We start from the raw sequence: 12265 nt of genomic DNA on the forward strand, positions 1-12265 counted from the left end.
GAATAAATGATTCAATTCGATATTTTTTTCATTGAATTACCTTGCCCAAAATTATGAGGAATTCAAACCCTCAAAACAAATGAATTGTACAAATATAATGCCTTAAACCTCTCGCCCATGGTCCAATGCCTTAAACTTCTTTCGTCATATATTTACCCTAACCCTGCATTTAATGTTTCCTTAAACCCTTACCCCATTTTTGTATTCTAATCCTCCTATGTGTGGATATAGTTATTAATTCTTATGTATTAATGTTGCTAGGGAGACTTTTTTATTACTAAATCCTAAGAATCATTAATTTTGTAAAGGAGGCCTTCTAAATGGTTTAGTTTTAAATAATAATTTTGGTTACACACACAATCTTTTGTTTTAATAATTCTCCTTTATATACCCCCCCCCCCCCCCCCACCCACACACACACACACCACACACACACACACACACACACACACACACATGTGCACACAAATTTTCTTTTGCACACGCTAAAACACACACACTTGCCCACATGCCCTTACCTAATTCACTGCCCTTCATAAAAGTACACAAACACACTTACGACCTATACCCCTCCACCTCGTTGGCTGTTTTCCAACACTAACCTTGCTTAACTACCCTCATTGATTTAGTACAAAGTTGCCCCTATTAAAATCCTAACTTTTCTCCTAGTATCCTCTTCACCGCCATGCATGTCATAATATTCCTTTTCTTGGTTTCGTTTCACTCTGGCTTCTTTCCTATTTCCTCCAAAGAGCCTCTTATAGGGGCTTGCTTTTATGCTCGTGTCTTACTCTCATGCTCCTCCATCGTGTTGTTTGTAAAACTCTTATGGAATGCTCCTCTACAGCATAGCCTCTCTTTTATGCAACCTCTTCACTTAGGTGCTTGACTAATGACTCTTGCTTGGTGACTCAAAGTTGTATGGTACTTTCGTTTATTTCATGTCAATCGGGATATACATTGAGCCTCAGGTCTTAGTGCATTACAGTTTTCCATATGCTCTTCTTGACTTAGTTCGTTTACTCTTTGCCGCCATTTATTTTGTCGCAATGTTTCCACAAAGTCCTTAGCCTCTACTAGATATCTGTTACTCCAGGTCTGGGGTTGTTTTGCCCACCTTCCCTTGTGGATGGTTTCCTTTCATGGCATGTACAATTTTTCCTTATGGTGTGGCTCTTGTCGCCTGGTGCTTCGAGCTCTTATTACTCTTTTGTGCGCTTCATTGCTTGAGGCATTCGACTAGTCAAATACAAGTTTGTTCGGATCCCTGGCTCTTCGGTCTTCATTCTCTTGATGGTTGCATGCATTTTATCCTATTGTCGTGGGATATAATGACTTCTCCTGTTCCATAACTACTTGCTGCTTAATTCCTTGGTTATTATCATGTGACCCGAGAGCCATTTCACTTAGCATTCCTCTCATAGATTGTGTATTTGGGGAGTTTGAGCCACTGTTCTTCCTCTTTCTGATAGTATGTTGCTAGGCTTGATAGGCACCCTGGTTATGTACATGGCTTGAGCATGATGACAACTCCTTGTTTGTGACTTATGGCCCCTTCATTGTTTTGGCCTGCTTTCTCTTCCTTGCCCACTACCTTGTCAACACTACCTTTTACTTTGCTGTTCGGCCAGCCAAAAGCTTCTTACATGTAGTTACCTTTATTTCTTTTTCCCTCTATGTCAAAGTTGTCACCTTTGCTCCTCCTACTGACTACTTGACGTTCGGTACCTTGGCTCCTCCTATTGACTATTTGAAGACCTGTACCTTGCCCCTCCATTCAGTATCACCTCTTATCAAAGTTGCGTGAAGGCTTTGTTGCCTTGACAGGCTCCCTACGATTGATCTGCTACAATGGTTTCCTTATGTTTTTACTTTACATAGTCTCTTGAAGGATTTGGTGCCTAGACGAGCTCTTATATACGTTGCATAGTCTTGACAGACTTTATTGATGGCTTTGGTGCCTCGACGGGCCTTGTTGCTTAGTCTCTTAATAGCTTGATTAATTAAATGTCTTCTTGGCTTTATATATATGTATCTATTTGCCTGTCTTCGATTAATAGCTTGTTTACATTGTTTCTAGGGATTTCACTTTTTATGGTTCTTGATTCAATCAATTTGCTTAACTTTTGAATAGTCTCAATGTTTATATGCATCTCTATAATTCTCTCTCAATAAGTAAGCATTTCCTTGCTAAGTTTTTTCAATTACCTCTTTTATTTTTCTATACTAGATGTATATTCAATGGGAGTGAGAGACACTCTTCCTAGGGGTTTGTTCTTCTATCCTTATAATTATTTTTCTTCAAATTAAAGTCTCTTTAATTTTTTTAAATTCTTATTTTCTTTTAATTTTTCTTGTAGTTATTTGTTCTTAGTCAATGGCCTTTTTTCCCATTTAAACTTTTTATGATTAGCCTTACTTCAATTATGTAATGTATGACCATTTAAATGTTCCTGATATAGATACTAAACTTTCTTTCTTTTTTACCTTTAGACATTAGATATGAATTTAGCATTTTTCTGAAGCGTGCTCCAAGAGAACATCAATAAATTAATGCAATTTACTTAGTTTCTTTACACTTCTACCATCTAATCATTTAATTGTTTAAGTATTTATTTCTTTGCTTAAGGTTTTCTTCTTCGTTTATTTTTCCTAATTGCATTTTATTTTTTGGTTCAGTCTTTTATTTTTCCATCATTTTTTAAATTACTAATTATGGTTTGATAATTTACCCTTGTCTTCATCATCAAATACTTTAATATTTACCATTTTTCTTTACTATAAATTTAAAGTCTCTTAGAATTTCTTTCTTGTATAGGTTATATTCTAATGATTTTGTGCTAATTTTTTTTCGCTCCTTACCTTATTGGAATTTTATTACAAAGTGCAATTATTTTCATGGCTACCTTGCTAAATACCCTATTGGTTTTATAATAAAATGTTCAAGTTTTTTTCATGGATACCATCATGAATCATTGAGGTAGTGGATTACCCACCTCATCAAGATGCTTTTATAATTATTTACGTCTGTAATTATTGCTTGACCATTCCAAATTTTTAGTAGATTATTGATGGTTTTATGGTCCTAGACTATTAATCAAGGGTGTCGAATAACCCCTACTCATAAAAACATGGTTGTGGACCACCCTCCATGGTGATGACGTGTTTTTAATCTAAACATATACATATACCTTTTACATTAGAATCTTGATGGTTGTCTTAAGTTTCTAGGTAAAGCAATAACAAGCGAGGGTGCACACATGGTTTGTTTGGATGGCGGCAGGTAAGTGGACCTTGACCTTGGAGCTTGGACTACCTGACAGATTTGACACTTTTTACCAATTGTATATAGATTTTATGTACACCCATAAATGAGAACTTTATTATCCACCCTTATTTGAGCATCGTACATGCACACGCACACGCACACACACATGTACACGCACACACACATGCACATGCATATACACAGAATTGTCTACATATTATATAATCTAAGTTCTTACACACGTGCACATAGGCGAACATGAATGCACTCGCACGTGTGCATACACACACACACACACAGATATACACATGTATCCACCTACATGCGCGTGTGTGCATGCACACACACACACACACACACACACACACACACACACACAACATGGTTGTGGACTACCCTCCATGGTGATGACATGTTTTTAATCAAAACATTTACATATACCTTTTACATTAGAATCTTGATGGTTGTCTTAAGTTTCTAGGTAAAGCAATAACAAGCTAGGGTGCACACATGGTTTGTTTGGATGGCGGCAGGTAAGTGGACCTTGACCTTGGAGATTGGACTACCTGATAGATTTGACACCTTTTACCAATTGTATACAGATTTTATGTACACCCATAAGATGAGAACTTTATTATCCACCCTTATTTGAGCATCGTACACGCACACGCACATGCACATGCACACACATAGAACTGTCTACATATCATATAACCTAAGTTCTTACACACGTGCACACAGGCGAACATGAATGCACTTGCGTGCATGCATGCATGCACAAACACACACACAAATAAATGCATGCACCCACGTGCATGCACATGTGTGTGTGCACACACACACACACATACACACAAAGGCACACACACACACACACATACACACAAAGGCACATGCGCACACATAATGTTTCCTAGTTCACCTCTAGATTCTTGGATTACCTTCCTTATAAACAAGTAGTGGTTCTTGAAAGAGGGAAATTTAGGCCAAAGTTGGTGTAAATTCCAAACTGTCCTAAGGTGTAGGGTTAACACCATGAACATAAGAATAGCTAGTATGTGTTTCCCACAAAGGTCATGAATGAATTGAAAGAGAATGTGCTTGGGGTAGTGAGCCTCCCATTGTCTTATATGGCAGTGTCAGGGTAACCTCTTGCAACATCCCATACTTTGCCTCTCTCTTTTGGAATAAGAGTAGGATTTCTCAAATTACGAAAGAAGACCTCAAATGCTTGTAAAGAAAGGATTACATCAAGAGAGAGAAGAAAATCAATATGATCAACGTTGTGATCATTGTTACTGCTTGCACTCAGGATTGAGGTGCCAAAAGAGACAAGACGTGAACGATATTCGTTCATGAGATTAAAATCATATGAAGATCATGCACTTTGCAAGCACACAATGTGCTAATGAAAATAATTAAGGAACAAGATTTTAGTACGCTACCACAAGGTAGGTTTGCAAGGTACATATGATATGCATTTTATGCTCCACTTATTAGTGTAGCACTTAAAAGAGCGATAATGAGGTGAAATTAGGCTACACTTATTAGTGTAGCACTTAAAAGAGCGATAATGAGGTGAAATTAGGCTAGAATCAATTTGGAGGTCGATTCAAATCTTGAGGCTTACTCGTGTAGCAATTAGAAGGACAATATAGAGGTGGAATTAGGCTAGAACTAAATTATACATTTGGAGGTCTATTCAAAGCTTACGCTACAAAATTCGATCGTCTTACTAGAAAGGAGATAAAAATGCAACTGCGAAAACATCAGTCCTAGCTGAGTTGTAGAAGCAGACCTCAAACAGTGGGATTACATTAGAAGAAAGAAGAAGATCTATTTTGTTTAGTAACCTATTTTTGTGTCCAAAAGAATAAGCTTATGAGAAAAACATACAAACACCATTCGTTCGGTCTACGTTTTGTCTTGCAATCTAGGAGCAATTGCATAGTCTACAATGTTGTGAAGTTCAATTGGCACATTAAATTGGACAACTCTAAACTATTTATACGGTCTGGAATACAATGTATAACGTTATCACCCCTACCTCTACGGCTCAAGATGAGGCACTAAAAGAGATGAGACTAGCAGCATTATACATTGTATTCCATAGCGTTTAGATAGTTTAGAGTTGTCCAATTTAATGTGCCAATTGAAATTCACAACACTGTAGACTAAGCAATTGCTCCTAGATTGCAATATAAAATGCAGACTGAAGCATGCTTGAGGATAAATGTAGTTGTCTTAGGTTTGTCTTTAGTGCATATCAGGGCCCATGTACTGATGGATTTTTGCTTTAGCTACTAGAAACTCGAGGCTACAAGGCCAAATAAAAAACCAAGGGACAATGCCAATGTCGAAATATCTCCATTCAAAAAGTTGTTCTATGAATGTCTACATACTGTTCATAGGATTTGAAACCAAGACATCGTAGCCCTCATAGGAACGACTTGCCATTAGCCTAGGCTCCACTATTGCAATTGCCAACCCTTGCCTCTACATACATATAAAGAAGTATCTCCTATGTAGACACATATCCCCACACCCGCGTCCATCAATGCCCATAGCCTAAATTCTCGGCCAACCTCTAGCCCCTGTCTAGACCCCGCCACACTGTCATATAAGAAATGGGAGGCTCACTATAAAACATACTATAATTTTTGAGATCATGCCAAGCATATATGTATTTGTGTACATATAAATTAGCCTCAATTGGTCCAAACATTTTAAAGGGAACCAATCACCAAAAGTGGTTATAAACTAGATGATTCACGTATCTAATTGCTTTTTAATTTGAACTACACTGCATCTAGCCGAATTTGGATTGCTTGTCAACCATCTTAAATCTAATTACCTTTTGAGATGAACTACATAGTTAAACTATCTAATTGCCTTTTGAGATGAACTGCAAGGCATTTATAACGAATGCAAACCACCCAGATTTCTTCCCTCCCACCTTGAAGATTTCTATGCTTTCTAGAAGAGAAGTAAAGGTACCTCAATTTGTTTTCCGTCTTACGCCAATGAGAGGCCTTCAAACATCAAATTCTTCTCTTTAAATCATTTCCTTCTCTCTCTTTGCTTAAGTTTCCCAAATTTTAGCATGCTTGAAAATTTCAACCACCCTTCTCATACTACATGTGTGAGCTGATTCAACCTTTTGATGATTCATAATGAAACACAACATTAGTGCACAATGCTGAATAGAAAATTGATGAGCAAAGGAGATCTTCTTCAAAGATGTTGCCTCAAATCATGCCAGAAGAGTGGATAGCAGTTACAAGTCTCCTCTCCAATATTGACAACACAATGGCAAGTGGACATGCCTCCTGCTTTACAGACCCTTATATATGGGAAGAATAGATTCACTTCAATGGTCGATCAAGATATTGAGATGCACACCTCACAAAAGAGCATAGCTTGCTGACAGCACTCTTGACCTCCTCCATTAGGCAATCCCGAAATCCTATTGGAAGCACATACTGTTGCAAAGACAATGTATTCATATATGCACAATGGATATTATTTAGTCGTGATTATAGTGTGAAAGTATGAAATGCACCAAAGAAATTATAATTACCTGTAAAGTTTTATGCTAATCATTTGACTTTAGACCACTTCGTCTTCCATAAAATGACTTTGACATTGTCCTCCCACATCTGAGTGCTCAACGAAATATGCAAATTAATGATTTTAATCCCATAAAAATTGAAAATTGAATTATTAAATATGCAAAGCAAACAATCATCTATTGTTGAAAGTATAATTTACATCTAGGAAACTCAAAGTAAGAAAATACTCAAGGATTGAGTACCCTAAGCATCAAAATAACTGGATATAAAACCTAAAAAATTGATTATACCTTGGATATAGGACAAGTGTTGATAAAACCATCAAAATTATCCTGAATATCATTGAATACATCAATGAAACAGTCCAAAACTTCAAGTATCAATGCTTACTAATGACATTTTAAACTATAATCCCTCCCCTTTCGGGGGTCCATTGACTTTAATTACACCTAAATTATTATATTAGAGCATGGTAGGGCATGCTATTTATATTTTCATGTGCTTAGTCACATGGGCCTTTACAATCACCATAGTTTTATTGTTTATAGTAAGCACATAGAGTGGACTAATATTTTACTGCAAGGACTACTAAATGCCACACACAAACATTAGTACGTGAAAAGCCTCACCACCATTAAAATTCATTTAGCTATTCAAACCCCTTAGGGCTAACCTCATATCACACATAAAGCTGCAAAATTTTTACAAGGTAAGTTTTTAACAGGGCTTAATAATGTTTCTTCTGCCTAAACATGGATATTTCTATCAAAAAAGCCATTGATATATGAACTTACAAGCATAAAAAACCCTCAATAATACCATCAATGCACCTACTTGTACCAATTTTCAACAATAATATCAACACTAGAGAGCATATTTGGAGACTTATGAGTTCTAGTATCAATGCTAATTTTGACCCTATTGTTTTGAAATTTTTTAAACAAAACTCATGAGATGTGTTGCGGCACCTTTCTTTGTTATGCTCCATTCAACCTCAAGCTCTCCTTCTCCATCCTCTTAATCCCCCCATTTACTTAGGCTCTCCCTTTCCCCTCTCTAGCTACTCAAGCTCTCCCTTTCCCTTTGCATCCTCTCAAACCCCCTATTTTCTTAGGCTCTCTGTTACCCCTCTCTAGCCTCTCAAGATCCCCCTTTCTCTCTACATTTTCTTAAGCTCTCCCTTTCCCTCTCCATCCTCTCCACTTCTCCATCCCTCCCTTTTTACCTTTCCAGCAGCCTATTTTCTACCTCAAGGTAAGCTATCCCTATCCCTCCGCTCTATTTTTATATCTTCCCTCCCCCTTTTTATTTATTTTTCCCTTGTTTTTCCCTCCCCCTTCTCTACATAATTATTTTCTTTTCCCTTTCCTCCTTTCTCCTTCCCTCTAAATATCTAATTTCTACTTATCAAGTCCTTTCAATACCCCTAGTTATCCTAATAAGAATATCCTCTCATTAAAAAGAGACTTATTGTATTCCTTTATCACTCATAACCCACCCACCCTCCATGCTCCCATTACTTAGATTATTTTTTCAATTGCACCTTCTCTTCCCCTCCATATTTATCTCAAGTTAATGCATCCCATTCCACACTCTATAAATCCATCCCTTACACTTGTAATTCTACTTTGATTTGGTTAGGGTTGTGGTTAATGCTTCTATTTTATTGTGACCCCGATAACAAGGGAGGGTGTTTATGACACCTGTCTTCCCAACCTAAGTTAAGCTGGTTCTTACCATGTTTTCTTGTTGGCTGGTGGCAGGTGGGCAGACTCTCCTCTTTAATAAAAGTGATGCTTGCCAGGACTTATCCAAGCTCAAATCCTATACAGTTTTCACAGAGTCATTTCTACAAAATGGCCCACTATTGGTTTCCTTTATAAACAGGGATTCACCAACTTGTACAAACTTTTTCGTTAATGCAATTAGTCCTATTGTATTGTCTAGCTTTGCTCTTTTATTTAACCATGACCTCGAACACGATATGGATACTTTGCTCTCATCTGCCCCTACTCTGCTACTTTGCTCCATGCTCCCTCATCTATCTCATATTTGTCCCTAATCAGATACCTTGCTCTAGGCTCCCTCGTCTAGCTCTCATATGCTCATGTGCTCCCCTGCTCATCCACTCCATTGCTCACCCACTCCCAATCTTGTCTCCTTTCTTACTATCCACGTGCCCTGCATATTCTGAATCTATGTACCCAAGTACATGCATGCCTCCTTTACCAAAGCAGATGCACATCTCCTTGGTGCCCTTCATGTACCTCATGATGCACTTAACTCCCTCCCAATGCCTCTTTCTTGGATTAGCCATATACCGGCTAACAACTCCCACTGCAAATGCAATGTCTGGCCTAGTAGCTATCATAGCATGCATAAGACTCCCAACCGCTGATGCATAAGGAACCTTGGCCATCGTGGCCCTCTCCTCATTTGATTTGGGACTATCTGTATGACTCAATTTCACATATGGAGGCAATGGAGTACTCACTGGCTTCCCCCCCTCCATATTGAAACGTTGCAATACTTTTGTAACATACTCCTTCTGTGAAAGCCAAAGGAGTTTCCTACTTTGATCACACGTGATGCGCATACCAAGAATATGGCCTACAAGTCCCAAATCCTTCATATCAAAAGCCTCATGCAACTTGGCCTTTAATGCATCTAGCTCATAAGTATTCTTGCTAGCCAATAGCATATCATCTACATATAGTGCCAGGATTATCAGGCTATTATCCTTAGCCCTTTTAGTGTAGAAGCAATGATCAAGAAAACTCCTTCTAAAACCTTGGGACGAATGAAAGCATCAAGCTTTTGATACCATTCTCTAGGTGCTTGCTTAAGACCATAGAGGCTCTTCTTCAGCTTGCAAACTAAATGCTCTTTGCCCTTTTCTTCAAAGCCTTCTGGCTGCACCATGTAAATTTCCTCATGCAGATCCCCGTGCAAGAAAGCTGTCTTGACATCCATCTGCATAAGCTCCATATCCTCTGATGCCACTAGTCCAAGCATGCATCTAAGTGTCATCATCTTCACAACCGGAGAGAATATCTCATCAAAGTCCACACCCTTCTCTTGCTTGAACCCTTTAGCGACCAAACGGGCCTTGTACCTAGGCACATCATCACCTGTGACCTTCATCTTGTAGACCCATTTACATGGCAATGCTTTCTTTCCCCAAGTTCTATGCAGCTCCACGATGTAAAAAATGGAAAGCCAATGTACACACTGTGGATGAAGATCGCACCATTAATTAACCAATGATTGAACCATACTCTAGTGTAGAATGGAATATCCAAGGCACAATGATCCGAGCACTTCAGCAGCATGAGCAAATAATGTGTAGCAACATTGATCGCTTCCTTCGCCTAAGTGCTATCTTTTGCAAAACATTGGAATTCATTTTGGAGGTCCCATGTTACCTCGATACCCATTTGCCTCCACTCAGTTTCAATCCCAATGAACGGGTTGATGCTCAAATTACAAGCTGACTCTATCAAAGAGTGATCTTCTTAGAAGCATGCCACATATCTCTGTTTGAATAAATGATGGATACAAGCTACCTGGAAACTGAGTAAAAATTGTATGGTGCCAAGGCTTTATGGTAGGATCGACTGGCAGGACACAAGTTCCATAGCCACTGGACTAAAGGCATGGCAATCTAGCTACATGCTCGCAATAAGCCATAACCTGACGACGGGTAATAAAATGGATATGGGAGTATGTTGTCTCTATGCCAACATGGACTTAAGTAGTATAGAATGTGTGTGTAGAGTAGCAGCAAAGCTCCGCTTATACTTGCATAAGGCTAGGAATCTCTCTTAGGAATCCTCAACAATACAAGTTCTACTTGTGATTCCTACATGCGAGTTCTACTTGCAACTCCTACATGCGAGTTCTACTTGCAAGTCCTACATGCGAAATCTACTTGCAACTCCTACATGCATGTTCTACTTGCAAGTTCTACATGCAACTCCTACATGCAACATGCAACATGCGAGTTCTACATGCAACTCCCACATGCAACTTGCAACTCCTACATGCAAGTCCTACATGCAAGTTCTACATATAGAGAGAGAATGTCTTATAATTTCTACATGCAGAGAGAGAAGCTCTCCAACTTGTATAAATACCCCATGATGGAATGAATCCCATACTCTTTGGGGCATTGTGTTGAGTTCTACTTTGGTATTCCAAGCAATTGTCTCAAGTGTCCATGCTTCCTTGCACTCCACGTTCAAAAGCATGTCCTAACCTTGCAACTCCTTCTCCCCTCTCCTCCAACCTGTGGGGGTTAAAGGTCACTGTGCCTTTACCCCGGTTATGTACAATACTCGAATGCATATATAAATGAATAAAAAAGAAGATTAGGGTGGTTCTGCACCCACCAAAACTTATGTGGCTCTCTGTTGCACTCTCCAGGACTTGAAATGCATGCTCTTATGGAATGTATTTGTAATAGCCATCGATTCTCCCCACATCTCCATGTCACCATGTTGGATGGCATGCACACAGCTAAGCCTCTTTATGGTTATGCTCTATGGATTCCCTAACAATGTTGATGAAAAGCTAAGGATTTTCAGAGTAGAGTTTTCTCGTGTTGTTGGGGGGGGGGGGGGGGAAATTCTAAGTCTTGCATTGTGCACAATCTTTAGCCTCTCCCCATTGTCTCCTCCATTGGCTCCCCAAAAACTATTGCATTGGAAAATCCTAAATTCACCAAATGGTGATGAATTTGGGATGCCACAATCTTCTAGGGCCTACTTTATGTTGAAAAGGTGTAAGGACAAGAATCGACAATGTCAGTTTCTCTGGTTCATGGAAAGAATACTATTTCTCACCAAATATGATCTCTAATGTTAATTATTAAACGCTATATTTTGCTGAGAGAGGTGAGAGGTATGATTGGACACAAAATAGTATACAATAGAATTGATGGAGAAATTACTAAAAAAGATACAAGGGGTGAATCAAACAACAGCATTGATGGAGAAATTACTAGAAAAGATACAAGGGGTGAATCAAACAAAATTGCATGAGATTCTAGCAGTACTTTTTAAGTATGTAGAAAGAGTGGCACCAAGACTTGAGTTGGGATATGCCTGAAAGGCCACAAGAGAAAGTATGTATACCATTGAATGATGAAGATAGAGCTCAGGTGTTAATTGTGTGCTCAAGATTTCATGCACACTTGAGCTCTTTTGTGCCCTCTTCATCATTGCGAGCTCCCCATTTGCTACATCTAACATGCTAATGATGGTCAATAGAATACCCTTCAAGTGATAATGATAGTGATCATGATGGTCAATAGAATACTTTGCAAGCATACATCTAGCATGCTAACTTGTATGTTTTGGAATATAATCTTGAGGGGATCCCCTTAAAACCTTATTGGAACTATTATTAACTGGGTTTTTGAATA

Source organism: Dipteris shenzhenensis, chromosome 9 (genome assembly GCF_047967505.1).
Source record: "Dipteris shenzhenensis isolate YYH24624 ecotype China chromosome 9, Dip_SZ_1.0, whole genome shotgun sequence".
NCBI classification, from domain to species: Eukaryota; Viridiplantae; Streptophyta; class Polypodiopsida; order Gleicheniales; family Dipteridaceae; genus Dipteris; species Dipteris shenzhenensis.